Source organism: Lycium barbarum, chromosome 12 (assembly GCF_019175385.1).
Source record: "Lycium barbarum isolate Lr01 chromosome 12, ASM1917538v2, whole genome shotgun sequence".
In the NCBI taxonomy this organism is placed as follows: domain Eukaryota; kingdom Viridiplantae; phylum Streptophyta; class Magnoliopsida; order Solanales; family Solanaceae; genus Lycium; species Lycium barbarum.
In genome coordinates this window covers 88396036-88417875 of record NC_083348.1, presented here as the reverse complement: position 1 = coordinate 88417875, position 21840 = coordinate 88396036, and the positions used below count along the sequence as shown (strand labels likewise).

General features: G+C 34.3%; 1 pseudogene; it reads left to right on the top strand.

Annotated features, from left to right (window-relative positions):
• The first annotated feature begins 529 nt into the window (after nt 1-529).
• Nucleotides 530-21840, top strand: part of LOC132624619 (cysteine-rich receptor-like protein kinase 29) — a 23788-nt pseudogene continuing 2477 nt past the window's right edge.

The window sequence follows — 21840 nt, the reverse complement described above, 5'->3', positions numbered from 1 at the left end:
CTATTTCAGGACCACAGCTGTATCTAACCTAACCTGCTTCATACACAACTTCACCACCCCAAAATAAATATACTTTAACATGAGTTTCCGTTATCTTTTATGAAATATATGAGAGAAAAAATAAAAGTTGAAGGATATGAAACAGATAAGAGAAAAACAATAGATGAAAGATATGAGATGGATAAAAGAGAATTGAAAGACGAAGGATATACCATAGGTAAAGATAGGACAATATTTATAAACAGGGAAAAGTAAAAAATTTCGCAAATTAAGTCACAAAATGCAAAAGATATTATTTTGACGTGTCTATTCAATGCTCGTCTGAAACGGATTGGACCAACAGAAATGTACAAAAAAATAAAATTAAAACCACAACGATGTGTAGAGCAGAAAAAACGGTAAAAAAAAAAAAAAAAGGCCTTTTTCGCTACTTCACCGGCGAAATGGAACAAAATAAATTTTGTCCCATTTTGTTGGAACATGAACGAAAAAAAAATTAATTGGTACATTTCGCCACAAGTGTAGCGAAATGCAACGACAGTTAATTTTTTTTTTACCGGACCGGAACAGTAATTTTTTGGATATTTCGTTGGATAACTCACGAAAATACCCAATTTGGTATTAAAAAAAAAGCTACTTTTTTCTATTAGCTTAAAAAAGAAGTCATTTTGGCGCGAGACTCATTTACTTTTCAAGCTCTTGCAGTTCTAGCTTCTATATATAAACAAATAACTTGGTACCATCACACATTCTGAATTTACCATCAAAAATCCCTGTCAGTTGTAGCCAACCATTCTATATATTTTATTTCTTCTATATATCCAGCAACTTAGACAGCCATGACCATGGCTATTCAGAAGTGGCTGCTCTTTCTGTTTTTGCATATACATCTTCACGATCTCATCCTAGCACAGTTTTATCAATGTGTTGACATGGGTAACTATACTGAAAATAGTGCATACCAGAAAAATCTTAACTCGCTCCTCTCTTCCCTTTCCTCAAACATGGATAAATATGGTTTCTATAAAGCTTCCATTGGTCAAAACTCCGACATGGCCAGTGCTATTGTGCTATATAGAGGAGATGTGGACCTAGAAGAATGTCGCAGTTGCGTGAAAAACCTTTCTCAAGAGCTTGTAAAATTATGTCCTAACCAAAAAGGAGTTAATGGTGGCTATGATGAATGTTTGTTGCAGTACACAAATCGATCCATTTTGGAAAATACGTCATCTTCTACTCTATATTACTTGTGTAATCAAGGGAATGTCTCAAAACCTGGGGAATTTAATTACCAACTAGGAATATTTAAATTATTGGATAGTTTACGAGGCCGTGCTGCAGATGGTGGTCCCCTTCGAAAATATGCTAGTCGTAAGGCGACAGTAGATTTTCAGACTGTACATGCACTTGTGCAGTGTATTCCTGATTTATCTCGTCAGAATTGCTTTGATTGTCTACCTGATGCTTATGGAAGAATGCCTCCCTGCAATGGAAAGATGGGTGGCAGAATAATAGGGGGTAGGTGCAACTTCCGTTATGAGTTTTACCGTTTCTTCGAGGATGTGGCGTTGGAAGCTCCGCCACCTGCAGGTGAATTACATCTTTCCAATTTGATTTGACGCTGGTCAAGACATATGTAACTAAGTAAATACTATAATTTTACCTTATTTAACAACAAAAATTTAATTTGATTAAACCTATAGACGGTTGGTTACAAAATAATGGAGTATTAATATGGTAGAAAAGCAGACATATAAAAAGAATTTCTACTTTGAACCTTAAAAAAATAAACTAGACATGGACGTAAATGCAGTGGCGTACGCAGGATTTTTCATAAGCAGTGTCACTATGTAAAAGAAGTGTCACTATGTAAAAGAATGAACAACTAAATAAATCACTATAATGAACACTAAATAATTTCATTGTAGAAAATAGAAGGAAAGTAAATTATTGTCATGAAAAAAATTACAAGCACTTAATAAAATATTACGGTGAAGAAAGTGCTAACCTAATGTGGCAATCGGGATAAAAAAACTAGAAAAACTTATATTCTAATTTGATAGGTGGGCAACCATTAATTATATTCTAATTGATAAAAGAATTTTTAAGGTTATGACTTATGAGTTCTTTTTAGGGTTTTAGCTTTTAAGTTACTTGATCAATTTGGTATAGAATTAGAGTAGGAAACGGCTAAGTTATTTTACTGGTTTTAGGACTATATTTACTAGTTTTAGGACCACTGCCATTTTGTTCCATTTATATTTTAGTTGTTTTATTGATTCAGAATTTAAATTATAGTATAAGCCAAAAAAATGAGGTCAGACGAGTTTGAACCCGTAACCTCGCCTTCAAAATAGAGCTCTTTACAACAGACCAACGCACGCCTTTGTGCTGAAGTAGTGTCAGTTATTGTTTTTACCTTTTACTTTCGTTCAATTTATGTTTTATATATGTATATTTAGTAAAAGGAAATTCGACGAAGCAGTGTCACGTGACACCCCTCGGACCAACATAAATTCGCCCCTGCGTGAATGGATGTATTAAAAGATAATTAAGTAAATGAAATATGTCATCTCTAACGACTTAAGTTTTCCCCCTACTTGTGCGAGACTCGTAGCTATTGCTATCGTCTAACAACTTAAAATTTTAGATGAGACCATCACACAATTCATCGCAGTCATAACACAAAATTTGACTTGAGTTAAAGATTAATTATAGGAGCAATATTGTAAAGTCTGCAATTATATAGACTTCATTCAACTTCTTATAGATTGTGACAATACGTCTTATTTCCTGCATTAATTGGAAGTATATATACATCCGGTCATTCCTTTCAAAAGGAAGAAAGAAAATATCTAAGGAGTAAATATTGAGGCTTTTAAATATCTCTACAATAAAGAATTAGAAACGAGTGGAGTTGCAAATTTTGAGAAATTTAAATTATTACATTAAAGAATAGGAATGAATGGAGGAATAGGGTGTCAATGGTACGGTTCGGACGGTTATTTTATAAAATTTATACCATACAGATTTTTTGGTTATTTTATTTAGTATAACTAAAATAAGACTTTTCGAAACCGTCTCATCATCTCGGTTTTTCTTTTGTATTTGTACGATTAAGTTAATTTTTAGTATCTTCTTAAAAACAAAAACTACATGTAAAAATCACTTGTAAAAGTTAGAACACGATACCATGCATACTCTGGTTGGACTTTGACAAAAACTCTCTAGACATTTTTACTGTTTAAAAGGTGATGAATCAAGAAAACATGAAAGATGACAAGAAAGAGAGTGATCTCACTATTTTACGATAGTGTAAAACAATGTTAAGTAATGATAAAAGATATAATTTAAATCACACAAGTGAGACTCAAGAACTGAGTCTACTAATTAGATTAAGTATCAAATAAGAGAAATATAGTTTAAATCATATGAGAGAAAATATATCTAATATCCTTGTAGTTTGCTATCCAAAATCGTTCGAATAGCTTGCAGCTTACATGTTACTAATCAAGATCCTAGAACTAAGTTAGTTTTAATATATAGAAGTAGTATAAAAGGTTTCAGTGTTCAGACTTGGGTGTTAATTATGTTGCCGGGTCATAGTTGTTTCCATCACCGTAGGTCCAACGCGAAAATTTTAATATTTTATTATCTTTAAACTTAATATATAAAATATATTCATGTATAAATATATTCGGTACGGTTCGGTATTTGTTCAATTTTTTTTTATAACAATAAAAATCAACCTAATTATTCGGCACGATTATAAATTTATATAAAAACGGTCAGAAAACCTAGAAATCAATTTGGTTAAGTTGGTTTTTAAAAACCATTGACACCCCTAGCACAATAATAGTAATTGTCATATTTATTATTGACAAGCGCACGTTACGGGTCCAACTTCATTATAACTTCTCTTTTTCTCTCCCATTCACCTCCCCCCCCCCCCCCCACCCCGAAAACCCCGCCCAGCGGCCCCACCACCGAGCCCGCACTAAATACCAACAACTCATCTCCATTTGGCTGAGCACTTTTTATTTTTTACGGTAAATATTTTACCGCCATTGCACAAATCATATATATATATATATATAAAAGCAGGCCAAAGGCCTATTGACGTGGCGCTCTGGCCAGAAAACCTATTTATCTTTTTCTTCAGATTTTTGGCTTTTCTCTCATATTTCCTATTTATTATATGTATTAAAAAAAAGTCACATCTTTTCGGTAAGAACCAAAAGCCACTTCTTTAAAAAAAAATTCAACAGTTACGTCTTTTCCTAATCTTACATAATTACACCTCATTGTTCAATTCATCATTACTACTATTATTTATTACCCTACAATAACTGTCGCTTGGTCTTTTGCCAAGAGTTCCACCACCTTAAGCAGTGGGAACAAAGTGAAATATCCACTCCTTTTGCAATGGAGGACTGGGGTTAGTACGAGGCTTTCTATTTCTTTCATTTTCATCTATGCCTTCCATTTTTTAACATGAGAAACAAAATATTCTAATCATTCAAAATTTTAATGTTTTGTTGTGTTTGTTTACAAAAGGTGAAACTTACGCTCATAATAGCGGTGGAACACTTCATATCGATATCGGTCATCGGTTTTAGATGTATTAAATTGCTATCAAACCGATATATCGTTTGTTATTATTTAGTATCGGTCGGTTTTCGATTCATCTGTCTGTTAAATTAATAATCAAATTTTAGAGTATCTTCAAAACGCCGTTAATTACCTATGTTAACTAAGGACGTGCCAATCTGAAACAAAACATTAGAAAGATCAATTTATAATAACAAGAAACAAATTAATACTGTATATGATGATGCACCTCTTTATAACCAACAAGTTGCATTTTTGCTTTTCTCAATTGTTTGCCTTTTCTTCTAATTTCTCATGTTAAATAAATAATCATCCCTTCCAAAAGAAATGATGTACGTAGCTACTTTCATAATGAGCATAATGGGGCAATTGTTGTTGTAACAAAGAATTATATTCTATAGGCATTGAAACAGTTGCAACAATAGATAAAATGGCAACATGCAATCTTCCAATTCACTGCTATCCCATTTTCTTCTTCATTATTGCTTTGCATATGTTGTTGATAATTACCGGTAAGCAATGAAAAAAGTTCTGAACAAGCTACAAGGTGTGTTTGATTAAGAGAAAAGAATTTGATGGAGTATAGCCGATGCCAGATGATGATTAGAGCAACGGAGCGATCCCTTTCGTAGACGAGTACTATTTTTCACTTGATTCTTCAGTATTTCTTTTAGGCTCTCTTTCATTGTGTATTTCGTTAACTCTTTTTTTTTTTCTTTTCTTTTTGACAAGTTAGTTATGTGTTGAATTTATAGGGTGGTAATGAGAATAGTAAAGTGGCAAGATAATCTAATTGAAGAAAAAAGAGGATTTATATTGGTGTTTGCCTATTAACGTGGTTTTATTTTCAATCAACTTGGTTAGTTAAAAAGGATAACTTTTTCTATTTTTTCAAAGTTACAGTAATAGAAGGAAAGAAGAGGATGAAAGGAGGGAAGACTGAACATAGGAAACTAAAATATTAGGGAGGGGATGAAAAAAGAAATAGAAGAAAAATGAAAATGAAAACTAAAACTACAATAGAAAACTTTCAGTTTACCAACCGATTCAACGGTTGAAGAAGGCAATTTCTTTCTTCTTTTATTGTTTTCTGTACTTTGATTACCTTTTTCATTTTTGTTTTTAAAATTTCAAGGGAGGAGAAAATCATGTATTCAAGAAATATTTAGCTTGTCTTGTAGTCGTAAAGGATATTAAAAAATTGGGTTTCTACTAAACTTTACTTTATCTTATTAATTATTTATTTTGACACTCCCTAAATATTTTTTAATTAGATAAAATTCTAAATAAGCTTCATTAGTAATACTTAAATCATTAACCATCTGTGATTTAGAAGTATATGCTCTAAATATACCAAATTCGCATTTACTGGTTCAATTGTTGTTTTTTAAGGTTAATTTGGTTTACGATTTAATCCAAACTCATGTTATCTTTTCAACGTTTACTTTCTTATATCAATGGAAGGCAGTATCTAAATCCATTATTAGCCTATTGGCCTTTTTAAAAAAATTCTAATATTTTAATTACCGCGCGAAGCGTGGGTAATTTTACTAGTTAAATAATAGAACCAGATCAAGACACAGTGAAAATTAGTAATCTCCTGAAATTAATATTCTGTTTTCTTTTTCTCTTCAACATCACTTCTCCAGTTCTTCTTTTATGTACGTATTTATTTCCCTTCTCTTTTTGTAGTCTTAGTTTTCATTTGTCAAAAATCAAATAAAGATAGATAGATTAATACTAACCCAGATTTTATCTTCTTTTTTCCCCGTGTCTTCTTTCTTGTTTAATGTTTATGTTCTTTTGATTGATTTTTTAGACTTTAAAACCTAAAGAATTTTGACGATAAGTGCTGAGTGCAACACCAGTATAAATTTTTTAAATAATTTAAAGGTAAACACATCTATTACAAATCAAAGGCAAAATATTTATATTTATATATAAAAATCAAAAAAATTTAAATAAGTATCTATACAGTCGGTTTTCAATTTTTTCTGTTATTTTTACTTAAAACCAAAACCAAACTTAATTATGTCAGTTTTTGGAATTAAAAAATAAAATCAAACCGAATAAAAAAGTATTGATTTTTTCTTCGGCTTGATTCGGTCTTTAATATGGTTCGATTTTTTTCGTTTTTTCATGAATACCCGTGACTGCAAATACAAATTTTGTGTGAGTTCCTTGTTCAAGATTTATCTTTTTGAGGTTCTCTTGGGGTTGATTCAATTTCTTGAGATGTTAATGAAAATTTTCGAAGTTTTTTTTCCAGAGGTATAAGGGTTAAATTTTTTAAAGTTGATTTAGTTGAGGGGTACAAGGATTGATTTTTTTAATTGATTTAGTTTAGGGGCACAACGATTAATGAAAGAAAGAGCCAAGCAAGTTAATTGGTAAAAACATAAAGGAGTATGAATGGATCGAAAAGGGTAGAAAATAGTTAATGGGGGTATGGTATCGATCCATTTTCTTTATAGGAGTATAAAAAAGCAATGTTGGAAAAAAGAAAGAAAAAACCAAAATACTAATGAACTGCAAATGTATATGGAACGGAAGGCAATACGAGGAAATGAGGGAGAGACTGTGCTGACACAGGGGGACCCACAAAAACATTTGTCAAAAAACATTCGTGCCTCACCCATCATAAAAGTTTTGCTCTTAAACTTGATGCGTTTTGTAAGATAGGCATTCAAACTCAACAATTGATCAAATAGACATTCGAAATTGGCAAAAGTGTGTCTCATAAACATATCACAATGACATGGCAAAACACATGTTTTACATGCACAGGTGAGTGAGTGAGTGACTTGAATTCTGATTTTTTACCTATGTTAGTTCATTTTTCACATTTCAAAAAATTATTTCATGTGGGTCTCATTATTTCTACTACTCCTTCTTCACCGATGTCTTCAGATTCACTATTAGCTTCACAAGACCCCTTTTTTTTTTGTAATTATATTATTACTATATCACCGAAACACATAATTTTACAGAAGAAAACCCAATAAAATATGATTAAGCAAATAAATCTTTTAATCTTTTAAATGTGCATATTGTAAATTAAGCATTATACCTAACAAATTAAATGGATATTTCAAAATATGAAATCTTATACTAAACGGTAGGGAAGGTTTGAGGGTGTGATCCAATTCATTGAAGTTAACGGGAGGGCCGAGTTCTTTTTTTTGGGAAGAAGATGGAAAAGTGGGTGGTGGTGAGGTGAAGGGAAGGCAACTGCGTGGGTAAGTGGCTGGGAGTTTTTCTTTTTCCTTTTTAAATATTATTTTTCTTTTACATACTTTTATTTAGTTTTTTTTTTAAATGTATTTTTTATTTATATTTGTTTTTTTGTTTTTGTTTTGAATTCACATGTGCCATACAATAATTGGTGCACTTAACACACCATGAGCAAGTGTCTTTCACACACTTGACTTTATATATGGGTGTTTAAAAGATACAATTTTGCCAAATGTTTCAAGCTTAAGGGGTTGTCTAGGTATTTAGCCTAAATAGAATCACTGACCAAAGAGAGGTGTCACACCATCTTTTCTATTTCTATTTCCTGAAAAGGGTAGGAGGACAAGTTAAATTGAGAAGAGAAGATAACAGTTTTCCACTTGAGGAGTAGTTAAAAACCGATACTCCTATGATACTAACTTGAAGTGTCTTTGTAGGGAATGATAATAAAACAACTCCGACAGGGAATGATTATAAAACAACTCCAATAATGAAGGATGATAAAACAGCTCGACCCCTCATTACTATCATTGTGCCAACTGTTACGATTGTTATTCTTACTGTATGTATTTCAGTCATCTTAATGAAGAAGCGAAAGAGGAAGATGGAGGACAAAATTCAAGGTAAGACAGCATAGAATATTATTAGACAATATGATTAAGGAAAGTTAAACTTTTAGGACCATGCTTCACTTTTTTTTGGACCATGTTTCACTAAATATTTGTTGTAAGTTTTTATTACCACTTTGGTGAAGGTACACTCAGTGATGACATTAGCAAAACAGAGTCCTTGCAATATGGTTTTTCTACAATTAGAGCAGCAACAAATAACTTCTCAAATGCGAATCAATTGGGACAGGGCGGATTTGGTCCTGTGTACAAGGTTGATGCATAACTGGACGTGAGGATTCATACAAAAGACCCCACCCCAACTTGCATGGGACTGAGGCTTTGTTGTTGATTTTTCAATTTTTGCTCGTGTTTCAGGGCAAGTTTCCAAATGGACAAGAAGTAGCAGTGAAAAAATTGTCAGCAGATTCAGGCCAAGGTGATCTAGAATTCAAAAACGAGATCTTGTTGGTTGCTAGGCTTCAACATAGGAGTTTGGTTAGGTTGCTGGGATATTGCCTAGATGGAACAGAGAGACTTCTCGTCTATGAATTTGTTTCCAATGCGATCCTTGACCACTTTTTATTTGGTATATATTGCTTAACCTTTTGTCAACTATGGAGCTTCAGCATCAACAATTATGAATAACTTAGACACACGTATGATCTAAATAATATTTATTTTGTCAACTTAATTTGACACTTTTATCTCATATTTGTTGTCTGTCTTATTTTTCAGTAAACTAATTGTACCTGTTTAATTTATTTGATAAAGTACTTCTTTTATAGTATTAATGTATAGAAGTTTAAATTTTAAGTTATATAATTTCCTCTTATCCCTAGATTGAGTTAAACGTAGCCAACTGGATTGGGAAAGGCGATCCAAAAATAGAGGAGGCATCGCTAGGGGAATTCTTTACCTTCATGAGGATTCTAGACTTCGCATCATTCACCGTGATTTCAAAGCTAGTAATGTTCTACTTGATGCAGAAATGAATCCTAAAATTGCAGACTTTGACATGGCAAGGCTAGTTACATTGGATGAAACTCAAGGCAACACAAACAGAATTGTTGGTACCTAGTAAGTTTTACATCTCTCATTAGATGGACTGGCATTTTTCCTATCGCCGGATTCTTTAACAATTTAGCAAATAAAAACCTCGAGCTGAAAACAAATCTTCCCTTGAAATGTTAACAGGATTTTCAAGATGAATACTGTTATGGTAATTTCTTACAAAATGGTTATCTCAACTTTTTTGAACTAGGGATTTGATCGTTCCTAAAATTAGTATAATTCGAGATGAATGGTCATATAACTTTGTCTTAATACATTTTGACCTCCGACTCCCCAAACAATTTTCGGCTGTATCTAATACACAGCATTTTGATTACGTGATGCACTTACTTAAACAAAAAAATAAGTTGTTAACTGATGAATCAAGCAACTGATGAATCAAGTAACTGATGTAATGTGATTACGCAGTTACTTGATTCCATGAGAGCTTCTTCCCCAACTTGAAGATACATCTGAAATTGAAAAGCTTAAGTCTTGGATTATGAGAGTTTAATTCATTCTTCATCATTTAAATTTCATTAAAAAAAATTCAAATGGATTGGATTATTGCGAAGAAGATGGTTCTGTGGTGGTGTTGGGATGGAAGGTTGACTGTCGGTGGTGGATGATGGTTTCGAGCGACCCATCGTGATAAATAATGGGGTTTCCTTTTCTTCCATCTTTTTAATGGTTAATGGCATAATATAACGATATTACTGGTGTGTTACATACATATTGGAAAAAGTGGTCAAACACCGAAAAGGTGTTTATTACCTTGGGAGAATTTGGGTGTGCAAAATTTTTTCCGTAATGGAGAGCTGGGTTAAAGGGATTTCTGATTTCGGAATCGTTGGAGTACCATATATGTACTAAAACTGTATGCAACGTCTGGTCGTCACTCACCACCAAAGCTGCAACTATCTGATGATGAAAATGAAGTTTATTTCAAGTATGGTCTTCACATTGGAGTGAGATACATTCTCACCAAGGAGCGACAAAAATTATTTTTAAAAAAACAAGCATTATTTACCAGAGCCCTTAACTACCCAATTTGATCTATAAAACACACGTTCTACTACTTCCTAAGCTGTTTGCAACATATTAATTGTCTTGCTGACCGCCCTGTTCTGACTACTAAGCGGCAGAATCAATTTTTTTGGCCTTTTTACCTTAGTATGTCGATGGAAGTGCTTAACATGTGTAAAAGAAAAATTTAAAACAGTTTAAGCTGTGGAATTGTTAGAGATCAATGTCTTGTAATTTTTGTTTTGGTTTTGCCGTGGGTATATGGCACCAGAGTATGCAATGCATGGGTAATTTTCAGTCAAGTCAGACGTTTTTAGCTTTGGAGTACTAGTCCTAGAAATTGTAAGTGGCCAAAGAAACACTCGTTTCAGAAATAGAGAATCTGTGGAAGACTTTCTGAGCCATGTAAGTAACCCGGTCAATTCAAGCAAGTGCAACTCAATACCAGACTAATGGAGACCTGCAACATGCATCATATTATTCTAAAAGAGGGAAGCTCCATATGTCAAAATTGGATTATCAAAATACCCCTCAAAAGTTGAACAATAACCATTTTGCCCTTCATCTAAAAACGCTATATTCATCAATGTAAAAAATAATACATTTATTAAATATAAATGTAGAAAAATTTAGTTACGAAAATTTATTTGTATTGGAGATTTACAGTTTTCCATGAAATTATCATGAATTTATTATGGTTCATGTTTTAAATACAAAACAGTAAAAAGATTCCTAGAACGCAAAAAAAATTGCTGTAAACTGTATTAATTAGGAGCAACTCAGGAGTTTGTGATGATTAAAATTCTGAGCCAAACTCACGTATAATTAGAGCCAAAGCCATCTGCTTCTTCAACTTTTAAAGATCTAAAACAAAAATCTTATTTGCTACTCCATTCAACTTTCAAAATCTTCAGTTTAAATCCATGATGAAGGCATGCATAATAACAACTGGGATTTACATATATTAAACAATAATATATGCAACTATTTGCGGTAAGAGAACTTTCTACCGAGATTTAAATCATTGTTCCCAACATTCGGAGTCGCTGCTTATTTGGAAGAAAATTCGTCCACCTGTCTGGTCTGCTTATCGGATTCGTCATCGCACACTAGCCGACTTTCAGTGATTCAGCTGATAGTACCTAATATTGAACTTTTGCCGATAGGTTTCCATTTTTCTTTATCTTGTTTTAGAAATTTTCTATTAAATTTGTTTATTTTGAGTTATACCTAATTTATTCAAAGTTTTGGAAAGATTAGAATTTCATTTTCATTTATCAATTCCGCTTGTATTATTTTGCTGTGTTATGTTTGCTAATATAGCATCTCAATTGTATTTCGTGATGGTTAATCTGTCAATTAATGAAGCTAATTGATATCATATTGTCTTTGCCTTCAGTAGTCCTTGTGATGACGGCCACAATATTTAGTGAAATCAGAATCATGACTATTACACTATTAGTAGATTGCTATTATTTGAAGAATTGATGACTTTGTATCTGCAACTTTTAGGGGATTTTTTTGAATTGGTAACAATAAAGCGGTTGATTCTTTCATTAAAAAAATATTCTTTTATGGTTTCTTGCAATGAGCGATGAATTAAAAAGGAAGGGGAGTAGTGGTGATTGAGAATAGTTACCATAAATTTTTCATACGATAAGAACGATTACATACAGTGTTGCGTTTATGTTTATGTGCGTTGAATTCGGTTATGATGCTTGATTTATGTTGTTGATATTTCAAATAGAATCATGCATAACAAGTCAAAGCCAAATGACCTTCATTTATCAGTAATTGGTATTTTTTCCATCTATTTTAAAACTCAACAATGTTTTAGATTGTATAAGCTATAAATAAATCTTTTTTTTTAAATTATATAAACATTAAAACAGATACACACAGAGGTACGATAATATAACATGTATGTGCTTCATACCAGCAATATTAATATTATTGCAAATTTTATAACTTGAAACTTTTTAAATATGTAGAAATTTTATAATAATGACAGGGGACTACGTTCCCGTATCAACTAGGAAATTTTGATGTCTAGGTTGGCACCTTCATGTCTTCATATCTATTTTGGGGAAAACAATTAAATTAGTATAAATATTTTAAAATAATAGTATTAGATTATGCGTACTCCCTCGGATAAAAAAGAGTGTCCACTTAACCCTTTTTTCTTGAGTCAAAAAGAGTGTCCACATATCAAATCAAGAAAGAATTAATCTTAATTTTCCAGAATTTCCCCTAATAAGTGTTATGTGATCAAATCTCAATACCTATTTAATTAGGGTCAAATTACCTATTTTTCTCTAGGAGTCAGTATTTTCTTAAGGGGTGTGCAAATGACAAAGTGCACACTCTTTTTTATCCGGAGGGAGTAACATTTGTGGATAAAAATGTAAATCCACATTAATTAAAATAATGGTTATATATTAGATATAAATACAATAGTATAATGAAGATGCACCTCCCAATAAGTTATGATTTCTGCAGTAATGAATAGCGATGGTTCATTTAAAGTGCAATTGGTTATGAAATAAAAATCCCTTTGCCTTCGCGAAAACAGCAGCAATATTGTTTGTTTTTTCAATTGTCCTTCATTTAATAACTTTTGATAAATTAAACTTTGCATGCGTTTTTACTAGTGCAACAGTCCTTTATCTTCAAGTGACTTGATACAGTAGATAAAACCTATATGTCTTCCTATAGATCCAAATGACATAATGGGCCCAGGGAGTAGTATATTATGTGTTATCCCATACGCAACAAGTATTATGTCACGACCCGACTAGGAGCCGCAACGGGTACCCGGTACTTGTACCGAGCACCCCTTAGCTCGTGTCATACTCTTACTACTAAGTGGGCCACATGAGTTATACCGTTATTATTACTCGTATCTCATTCTTATTACTGAGTGACCATAGTGGTAATACCGTTATTTCTTTACTTAATTCTATCATTAATAGCGTGACCGTAATCAGGTGTTAATAAAATCTGCTAGCATGTTATACAACCCCAAAACGAACAAAAGTACAAACCATCTGACTGTACATATCTGTCTACGAGCCTCTAAACATAGCACACATATATATACAAGAAGGGCCGGGTTCTACCGCGCCCGAATATGTACACAAAAGTAGTACCAAGAAGCTGAGGCTCCGGAACAACTGGAGCGCTGACACAGTACTGTTGATGGAGCTTCTAGGGGTCAAATCTGTCTACCTGCTGACCTGCGCGGCATGAAACGCAGCGTCCACAAGAAGGGATGTCAGTACGAGTAATGTACCGAGTATGTAAGGCATGAATAATAACATACAGGAAATATAGAACATGGATAACGACATCAAAGAAATACCGAGCATATCATGAGGTAGAAAAATAACCTGTGCATATAAGTTCCCTTGGGCGAATACCATGCATGCTTGACGCTGCGGAACGTGCAGCCCGATCCATATGTGCATATACTATAACATATTGCTGCAGAACGTGCAGCCCGGTCCATATACATATATTACTTTACTTTCTTAGGAAGACATTTCTTTCCATATATATAGAAAATAGAACATGTCATATTGCCGAGGCGTCGGCTCCGATCCATTTAACCATATATCCCGCATCCGGGACGATATCATGTACCAACTCCAACTGATCAGGTGGCTGTGTGTCTATAGCGCCTTCCCTTTTTTCCAATCTTCCCCATATACATATACATATACTTATAACATATAAACATCATGCATGAGAGCCTAAAGAAAATCGTGTCCGTATCGGAGTGACATAAGGTCGGTAACCTCCGATTACCTTATGGAATAACCATGGCCGCTTGTCTCACCTTGAAGGAACGATACTTATAAGATGAGACTATCAACGAAGGACAACACTAAGAAAACATAGAATAAAATTATGGACATCATAAACGTCAATTCATATGCTTTGGAATCCTTAGAAAATAGGGTCATAACCAAGGAATAGAATTAACGATCAAGATCTAGTTTGATACTTTCATGCTCATATTGAATCCTTAACTTAAGTCTCTTAGTCGCGGAATCATTCTTGTCATACTCATCATAGACATATTCTCTTTCTTAACATCATCGTTATCATTATCATCATAGAAATATCCTTATTAGAATAGTCACAACACTTATCGTTTGATAAACGGAAAAATAAAAAAAAATCCGGGAACCATGGGCCCACCTCGGGTCAAATGAGGCGGCGTACACAATTTACGTACGTTACATTTTATGACGTCACTTGTGAGAGTTTTAAGGTAGTCGGGTCTCATTTGTACAAGTTCTAGATATCTAGGCAATTCTTCGAGATTTTTTTTGGGACATCTGAAAAGTCATATAAATCACATATGTGAAGTTAAACACAACTCAAGAAGGACCCTTGGGCCAAATCAAAGTGGAAGTCCTCCAAACGAATATTTTTAAGAAAACGTTTTCGGGTGACCTGACTTTGGGGGGCAAAAACGGTATTATAAGTTTGGAATTTGGAAAAATACCAAGAAATAGAAGTTGTAGATAATTGAATTATCTTTCCAACCATAGGTCGTGGGTTCTCAGGTGACGTCGGTACAAAGAGATATGAACGTTTTAAGGTCGAAAGGTCAGTGGGCTAGACCCAACTCGGGGCCAACCGAGTTAGGCCCATGGCAAAAAAAAAAAGAAATTGAGGCCCAAATAAAGGGGGTGTCCGGCCATGGCTTGGCAAGCCCATGAGATTTAATAAATTTTTCCATGTGCTAATTAAATAAAAGGGGATCATTATCATGGAACTTTCAAGAAAAATTTAGAAGGTGAAAAACAAAACAAAGAAGAGAGGGAGAAACCTAAGGGCCATTTTCGGCCAAGCTCTAGACCAAAAAAAAAAAAAAATTTTTTTTTTTTCAAAAATCATTTTCTACCAATTAAAGGGTCCTTAGCAAGGTGGAGTAGTCATTGGAGCAAGAAACAACATATTTTTGTGAGTTACAAGTCCTAGCCAAGAAGGAAGAAAAGAGAGAAAGTAAGAATTAATTCCTTTTTATTATGTTATGAAGGTTGGTTTATGTTGTAGTATGTAGAAATGAGTAGAATTTATGGAAATATGGAAGTTTACTGTTACATCCCGCATTTTTGAACGTCGAATTATTTGTAAGCTGAGGTGGGGCCCACACATCGAGAATTTTTTTTGGAACATCTGAAAAGCCATATGAATCACATATGTAAAGTTAAACACAACTCAAGAAGGACCCTTGGGCCAAATCAAAGTAGAAGTCCTCCAAACGAATATTTTTAAGAAAACGTTTTCGGGTGACCTAACTTTGGGGGGCAAAAACGGTATTATAAGTTTGGAATTGGGAAAAATACCAAGAAATAGAAGTTGTGGATAATTGAATTAGCTTTCCAACCATAGGTCGTGGGTTCCTAGATGACGTCGGTACAAGGAGATATGGATGTTTTAAGGTCGAAAGGTCAGTGGGCTAGGCCCAACTCGTGACCAACCGGGTTGGCCCAAAATAATAAAAGGGGAGAAAATTTAGGCCCAAAAGAGGGGTGGCCGGACATATGGCCCAAGCCCATGGTAATTCATTAATCCATGTATTAAATGAGAAATTAGACCACAATTCTTTCATTTTCAAGAATCTTCAAGAACAAAATTGAGAGAAAAAGAAGAGCAAAAACTTGAAGGACCATACGGCCTAGACCTTGGAAAATTAGGTCCTCAAAATCTTGTCCCAAAAATTATTTTCTTGTGGTATTCCTACTAATTCAAGGGTCCTCTACAACTTGGTGTAATTATTTTGGAAGAAAGGGCACTTGTTTCATCAATTTAACACCTTAGCCAAGTGAAGAAGTTTGGAGAAAAAGGTAAGAATTAATTCCTTTTTATCATATTATGAAGGTTTGTTTATGTTGTAGTATGTAGAAATGAGTAGAATTTATGTAAATATGGAAGTTTGCCAAGTGGGTTTGCATGTGTGCATGTGTATGTAAGGTTGTATAAATAAGATGAGTTGAATTTTATGTTGTATTCTAGTTGTAGTTGTGGTGGACCTTATATTGGAAATGGAAGAAAATGGTTCAAGTTGGCATGGAAAATTATTGGAAATAGTTATAGGAAATTATGTGATTTTAATGAAGTTTTTATGTAATTATGGAAGTGGAGTTCTAAATGTGAATTATTATGTTAGTTGGTGAATTTGGAAGGATAATAGTCCATATTGGCATGAAACATTGGTTGTTAAGTTGTTATGGGAAGTTTTGTGATTTTATGGTAGATTTAAGTAATGATGAAAATGAAATTGTTAAGGTGTGAATTATGATTATGGTTGATGAAATTGGAAGATGGAAATATGTTATGAATATGTAGGTTGAAGATTAGAAGTTTTGGATGGATTATGGTTTTGGTGGAAAGTTTGTATATTTTGTATATTTGTGAATATTTTATAGAAATGATATGAAATGCTTCCGAATTATATTGTAATGATCTTCATTAGTAATGAATGTGAAAACATTGAGATTGGTTTGGAAATGTGAAGTTGGAATGAAAGTTATTGCACTATGTTGGAAAGAGAACTAGTTATACTATATTGTGTTTTGTAGTGATCGTTGTTGTTGTTGGTGTTGTTGTTGGGTTGTTGTTGATTGTTTTGGCCGAGTTAAATTCTCGGGGATGCTATATGTATAGGGGAGGTGCTGTCCAAATTTCTGTAGACAAGTATGAATTAAGATTGAATTCTTAAAAATTTGAAATTGATAATTGGTAAAAGTGACCAATTGCAGATTTTTGACGAAACGGGAATTGAATTTGGACTAGCGTAAAGGGCGAAAAAGGTATGTAAAGCTATCCCGATTTTTCTTTTGGCATGTCCTAGGTGTACTAGGATCGGATTTGAGCCTCGGAAAGTACTATGTTCATCGGAATCCGCATTTGAAAATATCCCTTTATCATTCAATGGAATTGAATCCTTTAAGGATATTTTGGTTGAAAGAATTATGTAAACTTTTACAAATTGTCTAGAAAGTTATGGAAAGTCCCTAGGACCTCTATAGGTGATTCCATAGGCATAATATACGTAATTCGAGCCCTTCGCTTCGGTTGTCCCGAGGTGGACCACTATTTCCGATTTTACCCTTTTGTATCTATGATTTGTCTTCGAGCGGTTCTAAAGAAAATATTTTAACTACTCTTCTAACTACTAAATAAAAATTGTTTTAAATGCTCCCTTAAGTCTTATAAGTTATTTTGGAACATGGAAACGATCGTAGAAAGGTTATTTCTCCGTAATCCATTATGACATCCGAAATACACTCACTATGATTCTGTCCGATTTCATTATTTCGATTTGTCATCCGATAGGTCTTATTGAGTCTCTGGAAATAAATGACATTCGTTTGAATTATTTTGATAAGCCCCATAATGTATTTTGAAATATGAAAATGATTACAAAAAGCTTATTTTGACATATGCTATTGGGATATCTGAAATGCATACACTATGATTACTGCTCCGCTTCTGTCATATGGTTTGTCATCTGAATTATGCTATTGAGTCTCCGTAAATGTGCTATATTTTATTTGCATTAGTTTCTCACTACTCTATTCGTGGATGCCTCAACGTTTCCTTCACTGAGCCCGGGCCAGGATATGTTATCACGCGTATTCCACTGCATTGTTCGCCGCGCCTCGATGTGACGGGGCAGGTATACATGTACATGGGTTGTGGAGTATGCTGTGCCATGTACACATATTCTGATATATGATGATATGATATGATATGGCCATCTGATATGTTCGACATGTGCACATTCTGATATGATATGATATGATATGTTACGGAGTTATTCCCTACTCTGGAGTTATGCTGTGTTGTGGCGCCAGTGTCGGGGTGGCGACCACGTTCTGTTCACCGAGTCCCTTGGCGGGGGCCGGATATGATATGGCATATGTTTCTGCATACACTCTTTATGTTCTGGAAATATGCATCTGATAATCTGGATAACTCATTTTTCTGTACGTTCTGTTCTGGTCATGATTTTGTTCCGTAATGGGACCAGATATGACATATGTTTTCTGCATGCACTATTTATGCTTTATGATCAGCATTTTGCTATTTTGGATATTCCATTCATTTTCTGTACCTTCTGCTTCGGTTATGACTTTGTTTACTACGTTCCGTGCTTTACATACTCAGTACATTTTTCGTACTGACCCCCTTTCTTCGGGGGCTGCGTTTTCATGCCGCGCAGGTTCAGATGACAGATTTGATGATCCGCCTGCTTATGACTATATTCTGCTATTTCGGGGCGCTCTTTTGTCCGGAGCCTATATTTTGGTACAGTCCTTTGCTATTGTACATATGTATGCTATTCAGGGGTACGACGGGGCCCTGTCCCGTCTTATGATTCTGTTGTGTTCTGTAGAGGTCTGTAGACATACACGTGGGTTCTGTATATGTTTTAGGTTGCTATATTCTATAATAGCCTTATCGGCTTCCGTGCGGTATGTCCGTTTGTCCGCGATAATTAGTAAAGCTAATCGACTTTTGTATTTGTATATTCTGCTTATATACTGATTTGGGTTATTGGGTACGTATGGGTGTCCAGCACGGACACTAGTCGCGGCCTACGGGGTTGGGTCGTGACATTTACAAAGTGGGTTTGCATGTGTGCATGTGTATGTAATGTTGTATAAATAAGATGAGTTGAATTTTATGTTGTATTCTAGTTGTGGTTATGGTGAAATTTATATTGGAAATGAAAGTTGAATGAATTTGGTGGAAGTTGGAAATATGGAATGTAGAAGATTATGTCACTTTAGAATGGTTTTGTGATATTATGGAAATGAAGTTGTTAAGATGTGAATTATGATTATGGTTGATGAAATTGGAAGGTGGAAATATGTTATGGATATGTATGTTGAAGATTAGAAGTTTTGGATGGATTATGGTTTGGTGGAAAATTTGTATATTTTGTATATTTTGTAAAATGATATGAAATGTTCCGAATTGTATTGGAGTGATCTTGATTAGTAAATGAATATGAGAATGTTGGTATTGAATTGAAAATGTGAAGTTGGAATGAAAACTATTACACTATGTTGGAAAGGAGACTAGTTATGCTATATTGTGTTTTGTGATGATTATTGGTATTGTTGTTGGTATGGTTGTTGATATTTGAGCCGAGTTAAATCTCGGGGATGTTGTATGTATAGGGGAGATGCTGCCCAAATGTTAGTAGACAAGTATTGGTTAAGATTGAAATCTTAAAGCCTTACAATTAACATTTGGTAATTGTGACCAAATTGTAGATTTTGGCGAACTTGAAATTTGATTTTGGAGACGTGTATGAAGCGGAAAAGGTATGTAAGGATTTACTCTTCCTTCTTTGGCATGTCTTAGACATACTAGGTTGGATACGAGCCTCGGGGACAACTCTATTCTCCGGAATCCGCGCCTAAAGTTTTTCCTTTTTCATTCAATAGAATTGAATTAGACCTTTCATGAATAGTGGGAAGAATTGCCTAGCTATCTAGAACTTGTACAAATGAGACCCGACTACCTTAAAACTCTCACAAGTGACGTCATAAAATGTAACGTACGTAAATTGTGTACGCCGCCTCATTTGACCCGAGGTGGGCCCATGGTTCCCGGATTTTTCTTTATTTTTCCGTTTATCAAACGATAAGTGTTGTGACTATTCTAATAAGGATATTTCTATGATGATAATGATAACGATGATGTTAAGAAAGAGAATATGTCTATGATGAGTATGACAAGAATGATTCCGCGACTAAGAGCCTTAAGTTAAGGATTCAATATGAGCATGAAAGTATCAAACTAGATCTTGATCGTTAATTCTATTCCTTGGTTATGACCCTATTTTCTAAGGATTCCAAAGCATATGAATTGACGTTTATGATATCCATAATTTTATTCTATGTTTTCTTAGTGTTGTCCTTCGTTGATAGTCTCATCTTATAAGTATCGTTCCTTCAAGGTGAGACAAGCGGCCATGGTTATTCCATAAGGTAATCGGAGGTTACCGACCTTATGTCACTCCGATACGGACACGATTTTATTTAGGCTCTCATGCATGATGTTTATATGTTATAAGTATATGTATATGTATATGGGGAAGATTGGAAAAAAGGGAAGGCGCTATAGACGCACAGCCACCTGATCAGTTGGAGTTGGTACATGATATCGTCCCGGACGCGGGATATATGGTTAAATGGATCGGAGCCGACGCCTCGGCAATATGACATGTTCTATTTTCTATATATATGGAAAGAAATGTATTCCTAAGAAAGTAAAGTAATATATGTATATGGACCGGGCTGCACGTTCCGCAGCAATATGTTATAGTATATGCACATATGGATCGGGCTGCACGTTCCGCAGCGTCAAGCATGCATGGTATTCGCCCAAGGGAACTTATATGCACAGGTTATTTTTCTACCTCATGATATGCTCGGTATTTCTTTGATGTCGTTATCCATGTTCTATATTTCCTGTATGTTATTATTCATGCCTTATATACTCGGTACATTACTCGTACTGACGTCCCTTCTTGTGGACGCTGCGTTTCATGCCGCGCAGGTCAGCAGGTAGACAGATTTGACCCCTAGAAGCTCCATCAACAGTACTGTGTCAGCGCTCCAGTTGTTCCGGAGCCTCAGCTTCTTGGTACTACTTTTGTGTACATATTCGGGCGCGGTAGAACCTGGCCCTTCTTGTATATATATGTGTGCTATGTTTAGAGGCTCGTAGACAGATATGTACAGTCAGATGGTTTGTACTTTTGTTCGTTTTGGGGTTGTATAACATGCTAGCAGATTTTATTAACACCTGATTACGGTCACACTATTAATGATAGAATTAAGTAAAGAAATAACGGTATTACCACTATGGCCACTCAGTAATAAGAATGAGATACGAGTAATAATAACGGTATAACTCATGTGGCCCACTTAGTAGTAAGAGTATGACACGAGCTAAGGGGTGCTCGGTACAAGTACCGGGTACCCGTCGCGGCCCCTAGTCGGGTCGTGACATATTATATGTCTGAGAGTGAAGAAGTGAAGAAAGCAAGAAAAGAAGCAAAAGACGTTATCATTAGATCAATGCACTTTATCGACTGCCTTGTAATATTGTTCAGTAATTTAGTGGGAAGCTCCAACCTTTAAAGTTGGATTATGATTTTGCCTCTGCTGTAAATTAATTAAAATGTAATGAAACATAAAACATCTAATATAATAAATAATAAATACTAAATAGTAATATATAATTACATGAAGGCTAATCACGTTGAGGA